Source organism: Gorilla gorilla, chromosome 9 (genome assembly GCF_029281585.2).
Source record: "Gorilla gorilla gorilla isolate KB3781 chromosome 9, NHGRI_mGorGor1-v2.1_pri, whole genome shotgun sequence".
Taxonomy (NCBI): Eukaryota; Metazoa; Chordata; class Mammalia; order Primates; family Hominidae; genus Gorilla; species Gorilla gorilla.
This window is the reverse complement of record NC_073233.2, coordinates 54,318,431-54,337,940: the sequence shown is the minus strand read 5'-3', so window position 1 is coordinate 54,337,940 and position 19,510 is coordinate 54,318,431.

The following is a 19,510-nucleotide window of genomic DNA, read 5'->3' as shown; positions in this document are numbered from 1 at the left end:
TTGTATTTTTATTAGAGACAGGGTTTCACCATATTGGTCAGGCTGGTCTTCAACTCCTGACCTCAGGTGATCTGCCCGTCTCAGTCTCCCAAAATGCTGGGATTACAGGCGTAAGCCACTGTGCCCAGCCTTTTTTTTTTTTTTTTTTTTTGAGACAGTCTTGCTGTGTTGCCAGGCTGGAGTGCAGTGGTGTGGTCTCGGCTCACTGCAACCTCCGCCTCCCAGCTTCAAGTGATTCTCCTGCCTCAGCCTCCCGAGTAGCTTGGATTACAGGCGTGAGCCTCCACACCTGGCCAAATGGAGAATGTCTAAAAGAGCTTTACAAGTTACATAAATCCAAAGGGCTGGGTTTATTTTCACCTCTCTGGAACCATTTCCCCAAGCATAGCTCAGTTATCCAAAAGCTGTCCTGGATCCCATCTAAGCAGGGCTCTCCACAAGTTGCATACATCAATCACCTAGGTGACTTGGGAGGTGATTTATTTTTTATTTTTTATCTTTATTTTTGGAGACAGAGTCTCATTCTGTTACCCAAGCTAGAGTATAGTGGCACGGTCATAGCTCACTGTCATCTTGAACTCCTGGGCTCCAGTGATCCTCCCACCTTAGCCTCCCGAGTAGCTGGGACCACAGGCATACACCACCACACCCAATTAATTTCTTTTTTGGTAGATATGGGGGTCTCCCTATGTTGTCCAGGCTGGTCTTGAACTCCTGGGCTCAAGCAATCCTCCCGCCTGCCTCCCAAAGTGCTGGAATTACAGGCACCTGGTCTCACGATTTTTTTTTTCACATTTATCACTATCCGAAATTCTCTCGTTCATTCATTTGGGTTCTTGATTGTTGGTCTCCTTCCCAGGCCGCCAACCAGACTGCATCCCCATAAGAGCAGGGTCCCTTGTGTCACTGCTGTTCTCTCCAGTGTTTTCCAACAGTGTCAACACCAACGGGCACTCCATGGATACTTTTTGAAATCCATAGAGGGCTGAATGGTAGAATCTCTCAAACGCACACATGCACACGCCCTTTGATTCAGAGTGACTGTGAATGAGAATGTGAGGGTGAATCTGACTTACACTTTTCTTAAAGGAACCGAGAGAAGCTCTGAACCTCAATCATCAAAGTTATATATTACACCATTGTTTATAATAATGAAAGACTGGAAGAGCCTAAATGTCCACTTGGTTAAATAAATTACAATACAGGTATGCAATGAGGATAGTAAGCACACCTATATAAAATAACACGGAAGCTCTTTGTGAACTAATATAAAGATTTCCTGGATATATTGTTAAGTGAAAACAACAAGTGTTAAGGTAGGCTATCGCTGGTGAAAGAAGGGGGAAGATGTATACATATTTGCTTGTTTGTGCAAACAAAAAAAGGGATACAAAAAATTAATTATGACGGCCAGGCATGGTGGCTCACACCTGTAATACCAGCACTTTGGGAGGCCGAGGCAGGCGGATCACAAAGTCAGGAGTTTGAGACCAGCCTGGCCAATATGGTGAAACCCCGTCTCTACTAAAAATACAAAAACTAGCTGGGCATGGTGGCGGGTGCCTGTAGTCCCAGCTACTCGGGAGGCTGAGGCAGGAGAATCCCTTGAACCCGGGAGGCGGAGGTTGCAGTGAGCCGAGATCGAGCTGCTGCACTCCAACCTGGGCGACAAAGCGAGACTCCGTCTCAAAAAACAAAAAACAAACAAAAACAAAAAAACCTAGTTATGATCATGCAGCGTCCTATACCTATAATCCCAGCACCTTGGGAAGCTGAAGCAAGAGGATTGCTTGAGCCCAGGAGTTCAAGACCAGCCTGGGCAACATAGTGAGGACCAATCTCCACAAAAATGGGAAAAAAAAATGAGTTATGATGACTGCCTACAGGGAGGGTAACTGGATAACTTGGAAGTAGGAAAGATTTTTCATGATAAGAGTAGGAGGAATGGAGGTATAGGGAGGGATTTGTTAAATGATACAAAAGTACAGCTAGATAGACAGAAGGAACAAGTTCTAGTGTTTTATACCACTGTAGGATGACTAGAGTTAACAATCGTATATAGTTTCAAATAGCTAGAAGAGAGGATATTGAATGTTCCCAAGATGAAGAAATGGTAAGTGTTTAAGATGTTAGATATACTAATTACCTGATCACTATACAATGAATTTTTTTATTATTTTATTATTATTATTATTTCTTGAGACAGAGTCTCACTCTGTCACCCAGGCTGGAGTGCTGTGGCGCCATCTCAGCTCACTGCAGCCTCCGCCTCCCAGGTTCAAGCCATTTTTGTGCCTTAGCCTCCCGAGTAACTGGGACTACAGGCGACTGCCACCATGCCCGGCTAATTTTTGTATTTTTAGTAGAGAGAAGGTTTCGCTTTGTTGGCCAGGCTGGTCTTGAACTCTTGGCCTCAAGTGATCCCCCTGCTTTGGCCTCCCAGAGTGCTGAGATTACAGGCTATTTTTTTTTTCTTCTATAGGCACAGTCACAGCTCACTGCAGCCTTGACCTCCTGGGCTCGAGTGATCTTCTCACCTCAGCCTCCCGAGTATCTGGGACTACAGGTGTACATCACCATGCTTGGCTAACTTTTTTGTATTTTTTTGTAGAGACAGGGTTTCGCCATGTTGCCCAGGCTGGTCTCGAACTCCTGGACTCAAGTGATCCTCCCGCCTCAGCTTCCCAAAATGCTGGGATTACAGGCGTGAGCCACTGCTCCTGGCCTACACTGTATATATCAAAACATCACTATGTACCCCACAAATATGTACAATTATTATGTGTCAATTCAAATAAATAAATAGATTTTCCACAATAAGCCTTTTTGTAACTTTTGAGTTTTAAACCACAACAATACAGTACCTATTCAAAAATAAAATCGATTAAAAAATACACAATTTTTTTTTTGAGACGGAGTCTCACTCTGTGCCCCAGGCTGGAGTGCAGTGGCATGATTTCAGCTCACTGCAACCTCCGTCTCCCGGGTTCAAGCGTTTCTCCTGCCTCAGCCTCTTGAGTAGCTGGGACTACAGGTGCACGCCACCACACCCAGCTAATTTTTGTCTTTTTAGTAGAAATGGGGTTTCCCCATGTTGGCCAGGATGGTCTTGATCTCCTGACCTCGTGATCCACCTGCCTCGGCCTCCCAAAGTGCTGGGATTACAGGTGTGAGTCACTGCACCCAGCCTCTAGTCACAATTTTTTTAAATAAATATATATTGATTGAAAAATTTGGTGAATGAGGTTCAGAGTTTCCTTTGGTGGCTTTCAGGAAACAAGCTACTGTCCCCTCCCACTCTTATTCAGAGTCACCCTCCTGGGCCTGCCCACGCTCTCCCTCTCCATGTCGCTCCCCTCCCCTAAAAAAAGGTCAAGTTCTGGAAGACTGGGCTACTGCAGCAGCTGTCCCACTGGCTGGCTGGAGGTGTGTGAAGGACAGGTAAACAGCAGCATGTGGTGGCAACAGAAATTCCCTTCATGCCAATATGTCCTGTAAACAGAATGAAAAAAATGTCATCATGTTTACCTTCTAGGGAGTCTTACAAAAACAACTTTCCTGCTTCCCTAAGCTTCTAGATAAAAGAAAATAAACTTGGCTCTGCTCTGAGTCAGCTGACAGCTATAAACCATGGAGTCTGAGGGAAATTTTTGGTCAGGAAGTGGTAGCAGGCCAGGCACGGTGGCTCATGCCTGTAATCCCAGCACTTTGGGAGGCCGAGGCGGTGGATCACCTGAGGTCAGGAGTTCAAGACCAGCCTGGCCAACATGGTGAAACCCCATGTCTACTAAAAATACAAAAATTAGCCGGGCGTAGTGGCAGGTACTTGTAATCCCAGCTACTCAGGAGGCTGAGGCAGGAGAATAGCTTGAACCCGGGAGATGGAGGCTGCAGTGAGCCCAAATCATGCCACTGTACTCCAGTCTGGGTGACCGAGACTCCATCTCAAATAAAAAAAAAAAAAAAAAAACAAAAGAAGTGGCAGCAGCCTCTTGTATGCCTGGTCTATCCTGGCTGCAGAGAGTTGTGTGTGGAACAAGTATCATTCTTGAACTGGCAGGAAAAGGATCTCTGGGAAGTTGCAGTGTCCACAGAGAGAGCAGGGCCAGCCCAGAAAATCTAAATGAGTCTCCTGGCCTGCCTCCAAAGGCAGCAAGCAGGGCCAGTGTCATGGGTGTGCAATCTCAGTTTAGAGGTGCCCTTGCACGTGGCTGAATGCCCTGCTGACACTGACTTGAAATTTTTAATAATTTTTTCAACACGGGGTCTATATTTTCATTTTGTTCCAGGCCCTGTAAGTTACATAGTCAGTCCTGTAGGAAGTGTCACAAAACTCCTTTGTCACCTCAAGTATCCTAGCTTATTATTTTTGTTTGTTATGAAACATATCGAGTCCATTGGTTTTCTTTTCTTTCTTTTTTTTTTTTTTCTTTTGAGACAGAGTCTTGACCTGTCACCCAGGCTGGAGTACAGTGGTGCAATCTCGACTCATTGCAAACTCTGCCTCCTGGGTTCAAGGGATTCTCCCACCTCAGCCTACTGAGTAGTTAGGACCACAGGTGTGCCACCACACCTGGCTAATTTTTGTGTTTTTAGTAGAGACGGGGTTTCACCATGTTGGCCAGGCTGCTCTCAAACCCCTGACCTCAAGTGATCCGCCTGTCTCAGGCTCGCAAAGTGCTGGGAGTACAGGCGTGAGCCACCGCACCCTGCATATACAGCCTGTTCTTATTCACCAGTGTGCCAAAACGTATGGGATCCTTTCCTAAAAGCCATTTTATGTATTTATTTATTTATTCATTTATTTATTATTACAGACAAGGTCTCTCTCTCTCTCTCTCTCTCTCTCTCTCTGTTGCCCAGGCTGGAGTGCAGTGGCATGATCACGGCTCACTACAGCCTCAAACTCCTGGGCTCAAGCGATCCTCCCACCTTAGCCTCCTGAAGTAGCTATGATTACAGGCACAAGCCACTGCACCCAGCCTGAAAGCCATTTCAGAAGGGCTTGAGGATCCAGGCACTTGCACCTGTGGATGTGTGGGAGTGAAGGCCACGGTCAGGGTCAAGAGAGCAGACAGGGAGTCTGGGCTCAGTAGCTCACGCCTATAATCCTAGCAGTTTGGGAGGCCATGGCAGGCGAATCGCTTGAGCCCAGGAGTTTGAGACCAGCCTGGGCAACATGGTGAAACCTCATGTCTACAAAAAATTTAAAAAAAAAACCTAACCTGGCATGGTGGTGCATGCCTGTAGTCCCAGCTACTTGGGGATGCTGAGGCAGGAGGATCACTTGAACCTGAGAGGTCAAGGCTGCAGTGAGCAGAGATCATGCCACTACACTGCAGCCTGGGCAACAGAGGGAGGTAGGCCAGCCTACTAACTTGATATACAGCCAGGCACTTTATTCCCACTGCAGAGAGAAGGGAGAGAAGGCATCACAAGCCCCTTCAGCAGTGGGTGGGTACTTTTAGGGCTAAAGAAGGGAGCTAGGCCAGTTACCATTTCTTGTGCCAGCATCTCTCTTTATTCCTGGTCCCATGGGGTGCTCAGAATTAGTGGTTCACAGTGTAGCATCTTTGAAGAAAATCTTCCAAAGAAGACACAGAAGCAGAGTCTTTAATTTTTGTTGTTTGCTCTGTCATTCAATAAATATTTACAGACTCCATCTCTACAAAAAAAAAAAAAAAAAAAAAAAAAAAGGCCAGGCGCAGTGGCTCACATCTGTAATCCCAGCACTTTGGGAGGCCGAGGCAGGCAGATCACCTGAGGTCAGGAGTTTGAGACCAGCCTGGCCAACATGGTGAAACCCTGTCTCTAATAAAAATACAAAAATTAGCCAGGTGCAGTGGCAGTGGCAGGTGCCAGCTACTTGGGAGGCTGAGGCAGAAGAATTGCTTGAGCCTGGGAGGTGGAGGTTGCAGTGAGCCAAGGCCGTGCCACTGCACTCCAGCCTGGGTGACAGAGCAAGGCTCTGTGTAAAAAAAAAAAAAAAAAAAAAAAAAAAAAAAAAAAAAAAAAAAAAATTAGCCAGGCATGGTAGTGCACACCTGGGGTCCCAGCTACTCAGGAGGCAGAGGTAGGAGGATCACTTGAGCCCAGGAGGTCGAGGCTACAGTGAGCTGTGATTATAACACTGCACTCCAGCCTGGGTGATAGAGTGAGACCCTGTCTCTAAAAATATACATATATATGTGTGTGTGTGTGTGTGTGTGTGTGTGTGTGTGTATGTGTGTGTATATATATACAGATATAGATATATATCTATATCTATCTATATCTATATCTTTAGTAGAGATGAGGTCTTGCTATGTCACCCAGGCTGGTCTCAAACTCCTGACTTCTCCTGGCCTCAAGTGATCCCCCTGCCTCAGCCTCCCTAAGTGCTGGGATTACAGGTGTGAGCCACCACACCCAGCCAAAAAAGAAAAAAGAAAAAAAAAGAGAGATATTTATTGAGCACTTAGTGGAGCTAGGCAATAAGCAACTAAATGAACACAATGATAAATATGAATTGTGGTAAGGGTTATGAAGAAAACAAAGACTGCCAAAAGAGAGTACCTGGACAGAGGTGGGGAAGGGCAGGAGAACTACTTGGCTAGTATGATTGGGGAAGGACTCTGATAACCTGAGCTTTTTCAGCTGAGATCTGAAAGATAAGTAGAAGCAGCTATGTGCAAAAAGGAGGAAGAGCAGACCCAGTAGCAGAAAGCACTGTGGGATGTTGGGATGTGCAGGAATGTGGCCTCTTCATGAAATGGACAAAGGCCAGTGGCAGGCCGGGCATGGTGGGTCATGCCTGTAATCTCAGCACTTTGGGAGGCCGAGGCAGATGGATCACGAGGTTAGGACATCGAGACCATCCTGGCCAACATGATGAAACCCTGTCTCTGCTAAAAATACAAAAATTAGCCGGGCATGGTGGCATGCACCTATAATCCCAGCTACTCAGGAGGCTGAGGCAGAAGAATTGCTTGAACCCAGGAGGCAGAGGTTGCAGTGAGCTGAGATCGCGCCACTGCATTCCAGACTGGGCAACAGAGCGAGACTCCATCTCAAAAAAAAAAAAAAAGCCAGTGGCTGGAGTGTCAGGAAAAATGAAAAATGGGGAGTATGCAGTAAGAGGAGGCGGGGCCTGAAGAGGTGGGCAGGGCCAGACCCTGCAGGGTTCTGCAGGCCACACTGGGGACCTTGGGTGTCATTCCAAATGTATCAGTCTTTGAAGACTTCTAAGAGGGACTGTAATGCCATCAGATTTACATTTGGGAAACCAAGAATAAAACCCAAATCTCCATCCTAGCTCTCTTTCTACTTCACTCAAGGTCTCCTAGGTTTGGCCCTCTTCCAACTACAGAAAGGTCAGCCCTTGTACTAGAAGAGCTTTGAGAAACAGAAGACTAGCCAGAACTGAAAGGCAAAACGTTGCTTAGCAACCAGAAGGGTGGGGAAGTGTGGTTTTGCCACCTGGCATCCATTTACCCTTTTTACTAGTGTCTTCAACCGCAGATTTCCTCTTGGGGGAATGGAACAGGGCCCCAAATGGAAAAACTAGCTACAAGTTACTAGTTAGGTAAGAAATGGCAGTGTCTCAGACAGGGGTAGTGGTATTGGGAATGGGAAAAAATGAGTGGAATTGAAGTATGCTTTAGAGGGGGAATAGTTAGGTTTTTTGTTCGTTTGTTTTTTGTTTTTGAGACGGAGTCTCGCTCTATCCCCCAGCTGGAGTGCAGTGGCGCGATCTCGGCTCACTGCAACCTCCGCCTCCCTGGTTCATGCCATTCTCCTGCCTCAGCCTCCGGAGTAGCTGGGACTACAGGCACCCGCCACCACACCCAGCTAATTTTTTGTATTTTTAGTAGAGACAGGGTTTCACCGTGTTAGCCAGGATGGTCTCGATCTCCTGACCTTGTGATCTTCCCGCCTCGGCCTCCCAAAGTGCTGGGATTACAGGTGTGAGCCACCGCGCCTGGCCAATAGTTAGGATTTAATGATGGATTGTGGCAGGATAAAAGAGAGAGATGTTCAGGGTCACAGGTATCTGGCATGAGAGACTGAATGGCTGTAGGTGACATTTACAAAACTGGGTGAAAACTGATCTTGGAGGTGAGGACCAAGATCAAGAGATCTATTTTGAAGGTGTTAATTTTTTTTTCTTAGAGATAGGATCTTACTCTATCACCTAGGCTGGAGTACAGTAGTGTGATCATAGCTCACTGCAGTCTCAAACTCCTGGGCTCAAGCAATCCTCCCACCTCAGCTTCCTGAGTAGCTTGGACTACAGGTGCACACAACCACACCTAGCTAATTTTTAAATTTTTAGTGGAGTCAGGGTCTCACTTTGTTGCCCAGGCTGGTCTTGAATGTCTGGCTTCAAGTGATCCTCCCTCCCCAGCTTCCTAAAACATACATGTTAATTTGAGATGACTGTGAGGTATCAGAGTGGATGCGGCTATCCCAGTCCCACTAGACAGGTCAGAGGGAGGCTTCTGTCCAAAGGCTTGCTCGGAGGGACAGAATGCTCAGAAAAGAAGGGCAGGGCCTGGCTTCCTGCTCCCTTACTGCCAGCTGCTGGGTCCTGGGCCCCCAGACCAATACTCCAGGATAGATTGTGCAAAATTTGGAATAATCAGTGACCTTTGTTTTTCACCCATCCTCACAGTTGCTTCAGATCACCCCCTGATGTGGCACTTACACGCAGAAACACAAGGTTTAGAATAAATACAACTAAAAGACATGCACTGTGGAATGACTCATGCTCATTGAATGTGGGCACTAGCCTTTTCTCAGGAGCACCAAGTCCCAGAACCACAATGGCCTGGGAGACAGGGACCCTGGGTGGATGGGCCCTCCATCTGCACAGCACTTTGGGGCTTACAAAGCACTTTCACATCCATTGTCTCATTTGATTCTCTCAACAATTTTTGAGGGATTATCCTTAACTCTACTTTATATGAGGAGGTTCAGAGAGGTTAAGTAATTTGCCTGGGTTGCACAGGTATTAGGAGGAGTCAGAAATTAAGGACAGGGTCTGGGTGCAGTGGCTTACACCTGTAATCCCATCACTTTGGGAGGCCAAGGTGGGTGGATCATCTGAGGTCAGGAGTTCAAGACCAGCATAGCCAACATGGTGAAACCCCATCACTACTAAAAACAAAACTTAGCTGGGCGTGGTGGTATGCACCTGTAGTCTCAGCTACTCAGGAGGCTGAGGCAGGAGAATTGCTTGAGCCCGGGAGGCGGAGGTTGCAGTGAGCCAAGATCATGCCACCGCACTCCAGCCTGGGTGATGAGCGAGACTCAGTCTCAAAAACAAACTAACAAACAAAAAAACACAAAATTAAGATCAGAAACCAAAACAAATCATCTAATGCCAAGACTGAGGCACTTTCTAGCAAGCCACGTTCCATGGCAGGGATTGCCCATGTTCAGAGAAAGCTGCCTTCACTTCTAAGATATAATATGAGAGGCACAGGAGGCCCCCACTGCCTATGACATTGCCCAGAACCCAGCCTAGTAAGTTGCAAGGACCCCACAGAGATTCTATTCAGTCTCCTCGTCTTACAGCTGAAGAAAAAACCGAGACTCAGGGAGGGAAGAAAGTACGTGGCAATATCAGGACTAAAACCCAAATCTCCAGCCCAGATCTCTTTACACTTCACTCAAGGCCCCTGGGTTTGGCCCTCTTCCAACTCCAGAATGGTCAGCCCTTGTGCTAGGCGAGCTTTGCAGAACAGAAGAGGAACCAGAGCAGAAAAACAAAATGTTGCTTAGCAACCAGAAGGGTGGGATGTGTGGTTTTGCCACCTGGCATCCATTTACCCTTCTTTCTGGTGTCTTCATCCCCGGCTTATTATCAGGGGACCAGCTACACCCACTTTTCAGGCTCTGCTCCTCAAAGAAATTCATTTCCTGGAGTTCACTTCACTTTTCGCTCCAAGAGTGGGCATGTGACTCAGGGTTGGCCAATCGGAGCATCACATTCCTCTGACCAGTAAAGTAAGGGTCTGGGGCGGGTAGCAGGGTGGATAGGCTTTTCACATGTAATGCTTCACAAGATTGCAAAGCACCACTCAAGGAATGGAGGCTGGCTGAAGTGCTTTACAAACAAGGTCCTGGGTCCAATCCTGCCCCCTCTGCAACTCCAAGCCACCGCCTGATTTTGGCCAGCTGTTCACAAATGTGAATAAACAGGGAAGAAAATGTGAATCTGAGCCAGGCGCAGTGACTCATGCCTGTAATCCCAGCACTTTGGGAGGCCAAGGCTAGTGGATCACTTGAGGCCAGGAGTTCAAGACCAGCCTGTCCCAACATGGTGAAACTCCACCTGTACTAAAAATAGAAAAAATTAGCTGGCCATGATGGCCTGCACCTGTAGTCCTAGCTGCTTAGGAGGCTGAAGCATGGGAATCACTTGAGTACAGGAGGCGAAGGTTGCAGTGAGCCAAGATCGTGCCATTGCACTCCATCCTGGGTGACAGAGAAAGACTCTGTCCCAAAAAAAAAGGAAAATGTGAATCGAGTGACGTAAACCCCTCGACAATATAACTCCAATATCCTGCTAACAGGGGAGGAGGGGGAAGTCTTGGAAGGCTCACAAACTTCTCAAGATTCCTAAACTCATAAAGTACAGATTGCAAAGAGAAGTAGCAAAGATTCACCCATCTCCTCCATATCTCAGACAAGGAAACCAAGGCCCAAACTGGGGAGGTGAGTCCTTAAAGCCACGCAGAGAGTAGGTGACCCAGGTCAGTACTCAGCCAACAATGGCCCCTGACTGCTTTTATGTTATGATAGCAAATGGCCCAGGGTCTTTTTTTTTTTTTTTTTTTTTGAGACAGAGTCTCACTTTGTTGCCCAGGCTGGAGTGCAGTGGCATGATCTCGGCTCACTGCAACCTCTGCCTCCCGGGTTCAAGCGATTCTCCTGCCTCAGCCTCCTGGGTAGCTGGGATTACAGGCGCACACCACCACACCCGGCTAATTTTTGTATTTTTAGTAGAGATGGGGTTTCACCATGTTGGCCAGGCTGATCTCAAACTCCTGACCCCAGGTGATCCGCCCGCCTCGGCCTCCCAAAGTGCTGGGATTACAGTGTGAGCCATAACGCCTTTTTTTTTTTTTTTAACCTCTAAGTTGGTAGACAGATGGCCCTTTCAGCCTTGCAGATTGGGATGCTTGTCAAAGCTGAAGAATACCCTCTGGCACCCCTATCTCCTTAGTAGTAGCAACAGAGGCAGCCCTGACCCAGCTGCATTTTTCTCAGGCTTTCTCAGACAAAGGGCCTGCATGCCTTGCCTTGTTATCTGTTAGTCTTAATCAGCTCTGCTCCATTTTCTATCATGTTTTATCTGCAAAAGCCTCCTTGGCTGCCCAACAGGAAAGCTGGGCCGAGGTCCCAGAGTTAGTTTGAAAGCCAAGTTGGGACTGGTTTGATGGGAGAAAGAACAGCGGATGTGTCAGGCCTGCAGCCTGCAGTGCCTTCAGAGATCCATATCTCTGCACTCAAGGCAGTGTGGGGGAGGAGAAAGAGCAGGCCGGCCGGCCTGGGTTCACAGTCCAGCTACTTCCCAGCTGTGTGACTTTCAGTGAGATATTTCACCTTCTGAACCTTACTTTCCTCATCTGTAAAAGAGGATGATACCACTTGCCTCACAGCATTGTTGGATTGCATGTGTAGCGTCATTAGCTCTGGGCCTGGAGGATGAAACTCTGGCTATATTTGTTTTCCTGGTGCTCAAGGTGTGGAGTCATACTAATGAAGAATCAATAATCTTATCCACGGGATTAGAATTAGTATTCTATCTGCCCTGAAGGTTGGGCTGTAGCATGATAGGCAGAGCCCAGGAACTGGGTCTGAGGATGGTGCTGATGCTCACCAGCTGTGGCTAATCCCACTTTTCTCTAAGATTCAATTTCCTCATCTCTAAGTGGAAAGCTTAATACCTTTCCTGCATCCTGATATTATAGTTATTAAAGTGCCTTGTTAACTGTAAAATACTATGCCAGTTTTATTTCTTCTTATTAGTACACACTGGTGTATAATCAAATCCTTCTGAGACCTTGGGCAAGTCATTAAACCCCTCTGGGTATATTCATCAGGGTCCCAGCAGGAAACAGATGGCACATTCAAATTGGGCAATTTGATTAGTGTGTAATAATGGGGCTATTTACAAAGATGTATGCACAAAATGGATAGGGCAGTACCTAGTAACCACAAGGAGCCCTTGCTCCCCCTCAGCCTTGAAAGAGCCAGGGAGAAGCAATTCCTTGGACCAGAGATGGCAACTGCATGGAGAAGGCCACCTGACAAGGGCCGTGGCCTTCAGAGGAGGGATGCAGCTCATCCAGGGTGCCCTTGCAGGGAGGCGGTTGAGGAAATAATACTCACATCTCGCTCTCCTCCTGCCCTTTGATCTCCGGTGCGTGCTTTCCTTTGGCCTCACCAAACCGGAAGCCAGAGGGTAAGGGAACTCCTTGATGCAGGCCATACAGGTCACCCTCCCAGGACACAGGACAGGATGGAAAGGGTGGAGAGCAGGTTGGGTGATGGGGAGTGGGGGGGAATTGGCAGGTATCCAGTGCCCTGGGCTTTAATGTATTTCACAATTAGAGGAAGGTGTTGAATGAGATGATGTCTCCTTCTTTCCCACCCCCTAACAGATTCTCAGGGCTTTTTCCAAGCTTCAGATCTGGACCTAGGGTTAGACTATAAGCCAGAATCCAAGCCCTCTCCCAGGGAGATCTTTAGTCTTTGTGATTAATAAAGAACAAGGACATCCTTTTCTGGCAGCCCCAAATTTAAATTACCCCCTTTGAGTTCCATACTCAAAGCAGTGGGTAAGCCAGTCACAAAGGGGGTAATTCTTTGAATTACTATGTTTTAGTATTTATTTTTCTCTTTTAATCAAAGTGCGCCAGGTGCATGTCTCAAATACTAAACAGATGCCCTTCCGCTTTCATTCATTGGGAAAAAAAAAAAAAACTAATGCAATGTAGATGTCTCTTTAGGCCTTATCTTTAGAAATAATAAATTGCGTACAAGTGAACACCCTAGAGCAATCTAATTTCTTCCAGTACCTTCTAGCTGACAGGCAGCGTGGCTCCCAGGGGAGAAATCAAAGAACTGAGTAATCTTGGAGAGACAATAGTTCCCAAGTCCCCTTTTTCACTCCATCCTATTCCGGATGGTTGCTATAAATCATGTGCCTGTAAAAGAAGAGATAAGAGAGGGCTTCCCCAGAAATTCCAGCGTGGGCAGTACAGAACAATAGTTAAAACCATGGGCTCCAGGCCTGGCACAGTGGCTCACGCCTGTAATCCCAGCACTTTGGGAGGCCAAGGCAGGTGGATCACTTGAGGTCAGGAGTTCGAGACCAGCCTGGCCAACATGATGAAACCCCGTCTCTACTAAAAAGACAAAAATTAGCTGGGCGTGGTGGCGGGCACCTGTAATCCCAGCTACTCCAGAGACTGAGGCCAAAAAATCACTTGAACCTGAGAGGCAGAGGTTGCACTGAGCCAAGATTGTGCCACTGAACTCCAGCCTGGGCAACAGAGTGAGACTCCGTCTCAAACAAACAAACAAACAAACAAAAAAACAAAACAAAACAAAACAAAACAAAAACCATGGGGTCTGGAGACAATGAAACCTGGGTTCAAGTCCTTGCTCTGTCACTCACAAAATTGTCTTTGTGACCTTGGACAAGTGACCTAAGCTCCAGTCTCCTCATCTGTCAAATGAACATCATAATACTCTACCTACTCATAGGGTTATTTCAAGAATTTCATGAAATGGTACATGTCTTTAGCATTCCATAAGTGGTAGTGGAGGGGAAGTTAGGAGCTGAGGACACACTAGATCTACAATAGTGCCCCCTTGCCTGCCATGGTACATCATATATGCTTCTTCTGTGGCCCTCATTGCTTTCCCTTGCATTTTAGCCGTCCCTACCATCCCCCTGCTCTAGACCTGTCAGTCATCATTGGCCACACCCACAGTTCCCTCACTTAGGAGCACTGCCCTTCCCCCCACTGCTATAAATCATGGGTAGTTTTTAGCTCCTTAAGCAAATCACCATAATAAAATACTGTGTTTTATTTATTCCCCCATCATAGATACAGGACCAAGAAAGGCCATCCTGGTTCTGTAATGCAGACGAACCTAGAATCAGAGAACCTAGGTATTGTACTACATAGAACCTGGAAGACTGACTTTTTTTTTTTTTTTGAGATGAGGTCTCACTCTGTCACCCAGGTTGAATCCCAGTGGTGCGATCTCGGCTCACTGCAACCTCCGCCTCACAGGCTCAGGTGATCCTCCCACCTCAGCTTCTCAAGTAGCTGGGACCACAGGCACATGCCACCACGCCTGGCTGATTTTTGTATTTTTTGTAGAGATGAGGTTTTGCCATGTTGCCCAGACTGGTCTTGAACTCCTCAGCTTACTTCTTCGGCCTCCCAAAGTGCTGGGATTACAGGTGTGAAGCACTGCGCCCAACCCAGATGAGTGACTTAACCATAGGTTTCTACGTGAAACCTATCAACAAGCTGTGACAACACTAACCACCTGTGGAAAGCCAGCCTGCAAACGCAAAGCATACTTAGGAAAGAAGAAAAGAAAGGAGAGAGGAAAGGAAGTTTGAAACATATTTACCTTTTATTTCTAATTTTTAAATATATGTATTCATTTTTCTTTTTTTTTTCTTTTTTTTTTTTAATTTTTTATTGATCATTCTTGGGTGTTTCTCCCAGAGGGGGATTTGGCAGGGTTACAGGACAATAGTGGAGGGAAGGTCAGCAGATAAACAAGTGAACAAAGGTCTCTGGTTTTCCTAGGCAGAGGACCCTGCGGCTTTCTGCAGTGTTTGTGTCCCTGGGTACTTGGGATTAGGGAGTGGTGATGGCTCTTAACGAGCATGCTGCCCTCAAGCATCTGTTCAACAAAGCACATCTTGCACCGCCCTTAATCCATTCAACCCTGAGTGGATACAGCACAGGTTTCAGAGAGCACAGGGTTGGGGGTAGGGTCACAGATCAACAGGATCCCAAGGCAGAAGAATTTTTTCTTAGTACAGAACAAAATGAAAAGTCTCCCATGTCTACCTCTTTCTACACAGACACGGCAACCATCCGATTTCTCAATCTTTTCCCCACCTTTCCCCCCTTTCTATTCCACAAAACCGCCATTGTCATCATGGCCCGTTCTCAATGAGCTGTTGGGTACACCTCCCAGACGGGGTGGTGGCCGGGCAGAGGGGCTCCTCACTTCCCAGTAGGGGCGGCCGGGCAGAGGTGCCCCTCACCTCCCGGATGGGGCGGCTGGCCAGGCGGGGGGCTGACCCCCCCACCTCCCTCCCGGACGGGGCGGCTGGCCGGCGTGGGGCTGACACCCCCACCTCCCTCCCGGACGGGGCGGCTGGCCGGGCAGGGGGCTGACCCCCCACCTCCCTCCCGGACAGGGCGGCTGGCTGGGCGGTGGGCTGACCCCCCCACCTCCCTCCCGGACGGGGCGGCTGGCCGGGCTGAGGGGCTCCTCACTTCCCAGTAGGGGCGGCCGGGCAGAGGCGCCCCTCACCTCCCGGACGGGGCGGCTGGCCGTGCGGGGGGCTGACCCCCCCACCTCCCTCCCGGACGGGGCGGCTGGCCGGACGGGGCGGCTGGCCGGGCGGGGGGCTGACCCCCCTACCTCCCTCCCGGACGGAGCGGCTGGCCGGGCAGAGGGGCTCCTCACTTCCCAGTAGGGGCGGCCGGGCAGAGGCGCCCCTCACCTCCCGGATGGGGCGGCTGGCCGGGCGGGGGGCTGATCCCCCCACCTCCCTCCCAGACGGGGCGGCTGGCCGGGCGGGGGGCTGACCCCCCCACCTCCCTCCCGGACGGGGCGGCTAGCCGGGCGGGGGGCTGACACCCCACCTCCCTCCCGGAAGAGGTGGCTGCCGGGCGGAGACGCTCCTCACTTCCCAGACGGGGTGGCTGCTGGGCGGAGGGGCTCCTCACTTCTCAGAGGGGGCGGTTGCCAGGCAGAGGGTCTCCTCACTTCTCAGACGGGGCGGCTGGGCAGAGACGCTCCTCACATCCCGGACGGGGCAGCAGGGCAGAGGTGCTCCCCACATCTCGGACGATGGGCGGCCGGGCAGAGACGCTCCTCACTTCCCAGATGTGATGGCGGCCGGGAAGAGGCGCTCCTCGCTTCTTAGATGGGATGGCTGCCGGGCTGAGACGCTCCTCACTTTCCATACTGGGCAGCCAGGCAGAGGGGCTCCTCACATCCCAGACGATGGGCGGCCAGGCGGAGACGCTCCTCACTTCCCAGACGGGGTGGCGGCCGGGCAGAGGCTGCAATCTCCGCACTTTGGGAGGCCAAGGCAGGCGGCTGGGAGGTGGAGGTTGTAGCAAGCCGAGATCACGCCACTGCACTCCAGCCTGGGCACCATTGAGCACTGAGTGAACGAGACTCCCTCTGCAATCCCGGCACCTCGGGAGGCCGAGGCTGGCCGATCACTCGCGGTTAGGAGCTGGAGACCAGCCCGGCCAACAAAGCGAAACCCCGTCTCCACCAAAAAAATACGAAAACCCGTCAGGCGTGGCGGCGGACGCCTGCAATTGCAGGCACTCGGCAGGCTGAGGCAGGAGAATCAGGCAGGGAGGTTGCAGTGAGCTGAGATGGCAGCAGTACCGTCGAGCTTCAGCTCGGCATCAGAGGGAGACCGTGGAAAGAGCGGGAGAGGGAGACCATGGGGAGAGGGAGACCGTGGGGAGAGGGAGAGGGAGAGGGAGAGCTCATTTTTCTACTTATTTATTATTTACCTTTTATTTATTAGGAATTAGCAAGGAGTTTTCCTGTGAGATCATGAGGTGAGGACCACAACTCTGGGAAAGCTTTATCTCCCCCTTTTTTACAGCTGAGAAAAATGAGCTCAGAGACCGTAAGCGACCTACCCAGAGTCACACAGCAAGTTAGAGGAAAAGTTAAAATCTCAACAGAGTGATACATATGTTTTGCGCCACCCCTTTCAAAAGTAGGTTGTTAGCATTCTTTATAAACAGCCCCTGTAGTTTGCTGACGTTTTGCTTGTATGTCAACACCACAGACTATTATGCAATATTATAAAATTTCACCATGATCTGTTTGCACTACAACAATGTACCTAAAGAAAATTTTTCTCGATCAATTGCCTCATCTTTTTTGTTCATTTGTTTTGTCTTGTTTTGTTTTGAGACAGAGTCTCACTCTGTCGACCAGGCTGGAGTGCACTGTCGCGATCTTGGCTCACTGCAACCTCCGCCTCCCAGCTTCAAGAGATTCTCCTGCCTCAGACTCCTGAGTAGCTGGGATTACAGGCATGCACCACCACACCCGGCTAATTTTTGTATTTTTAGTAGAGACGGGGTTTCACCATGTTGGCCAGGCTGGTTTCGAACTCCTGACCTCAGGTGATCTGCTCATCTCGGCCTCCCATGAGCCACGGCACCCTGCCCAATTGCCTAATATTTTACATCTGTCTTTCATGGTGATAGACTACTGGCCTAGAGGAATCATCCAAGAATTTAAAGTGTGCTCTGGCCAGGCGTGGTGGCTCAGGCCTATAGTCCCAACATTTTGGGAGGCTGAGGCAGGAGGATTGCTTGAGCTCAGGAGTTTGAGACCAGCCTGGGCAATATCGTGAGACACCCCCCGTCTCAAAAATAAAAATAAATAAAGTGTGCTCTTTCAGGCTGGCTTGCACCCTCCTTCCTTCTTGCCACCTTTAGTAAATGACAAAGTCTTACTCTAAAATCTTTAGTCTGTGGTCTTATTTTTCCACATCCTTCTCTTTCCAGCCCCACTGCAGTTTCTCTGGGTCAGGTCTTCAGATTATTGTGATAAGCTCTCGATGTTCTTCTCACCTCTGGCCTCTCCATTCTAATCATTTTACACACATTGGTGATTAATTTATCTACTACACTGCTCATATCACAGTACTTAAATACTTTCATTAGCTTCCTGTTCCCTAAACAAAAAAAGCCTCTTTTCCTTCTTTTTTTAAATTTTGTCTTCTTTCTAATCTTCCTTCCACATACACACACACACACACACACACACAGATATATATATATATATATTTTTAGATGGAGTCTCGCTCTGTCACCCAGGCTGGAGTGCAGTGGCGTGATCTCTTGCTCACTGCAACCTCCGCCTCCCAGGTTCAAGCAATTCTCCTGCCTCAGCCTCCCAAGTAGCTGGGATTACAGGCATGCACCACCATACATGGCTAATTTTTGTTATTTTTAGTAGCGATGGGGTTTCACCACGGTGGCCAGGCTGGTCTTAAACTCCTGGCCTCAAGTGATCCACCCGCCTCAGCCTCCCAAAGTGCTGGGATCACAGGCATAAGCCACCATGCCTGGCCTGCCTTCCCAATATTAGCATCCATGCTCCATCATCCCCATCAAACTGTACCTTTCACTGTTGCCCTCTTCTCCCTGTACTTTCCCACAATGATGTGTCCAGGCCCCGTTTCTCCTGCCTCTGTCTCTGCTTCTTTCTCTGTTTCCCTCCAGGCTCTGCCTTCTTGGTGAGGACTCCATGCTCAGAAGTCTCCCCTTGTGCCTGCAAAGTAACTGCCCGTGGCTTCTAAGGATATGCGCTTCCATGTTCAAATGCAGCAGAGAAAAGAACCTCTGCTTCCTGGGAAATCTCTTTGTCCTGACTGGCCTGACTTTTGTCATATGGCCCCATCTTTGAATCAAAGCCTGTGGCAGAGGGAGGGGAGAGGCTGATTGTAGGAACTCCCTGAATTTCCCAGTCATGAGGTTTGGGTAGGACTGACTCCCAGCTTCAAGTCTGGGGACAGGCCCTGATTGGCTTGGAGTAGTTGGGGGAAGACACTCTGGAGGCCCCACCTTCCATGGAGCCTCTCCCTTACCCCCTTAGCTAGAAAGCAATGTTTTCTCTGAATTTGTGAGTCTCTTTACAAGCATTTCTTTTTTTTTTTTTTTTTTTTTTTTGAGACGGAATCTCGCTCTGTCGCCCAGGCTGGAGTGTAGTGGCGCGATCTCAGCTCACTGCAAGCTCCACCTCCCGGGTTCACGCCATTCTCCTGCCTCAGCCTCCCTAGCAGCTGGGACTACAGGTGCCCGCCACCATGCCCGGCTAATTTTTTTTGTATTTTCAGTAGAGACGGGGTTTCACCGTGTTAGCCAGGATGGTCTCGATCTCCTGACCTCGTGATCTGCCCACCTCAGCCTCCCAAAGTGCTGGGAATAACAGGCATGAGCCACCGCGCCCGGCAACGAGCATTTCTTTTATTGGAGGAACCACTGTCTACCTTGCGTTAAAGGCCTCTGTCTCATCTCTGTGTCCTGGGCATCCATCGAAGTGCACACCACACTTACAATCTCCTATGAGAAATGGCCCTGTCCACAGTCCTTGACTCAGCAGCCAGCCCTTTGTGTTCTCCTGTCTATCCTGTCTCCCTGCTGGCCACGCTGATTAGACCTGGGGTGGACACCTGAACCAAAGGCCACCAACCAGAGGCTGG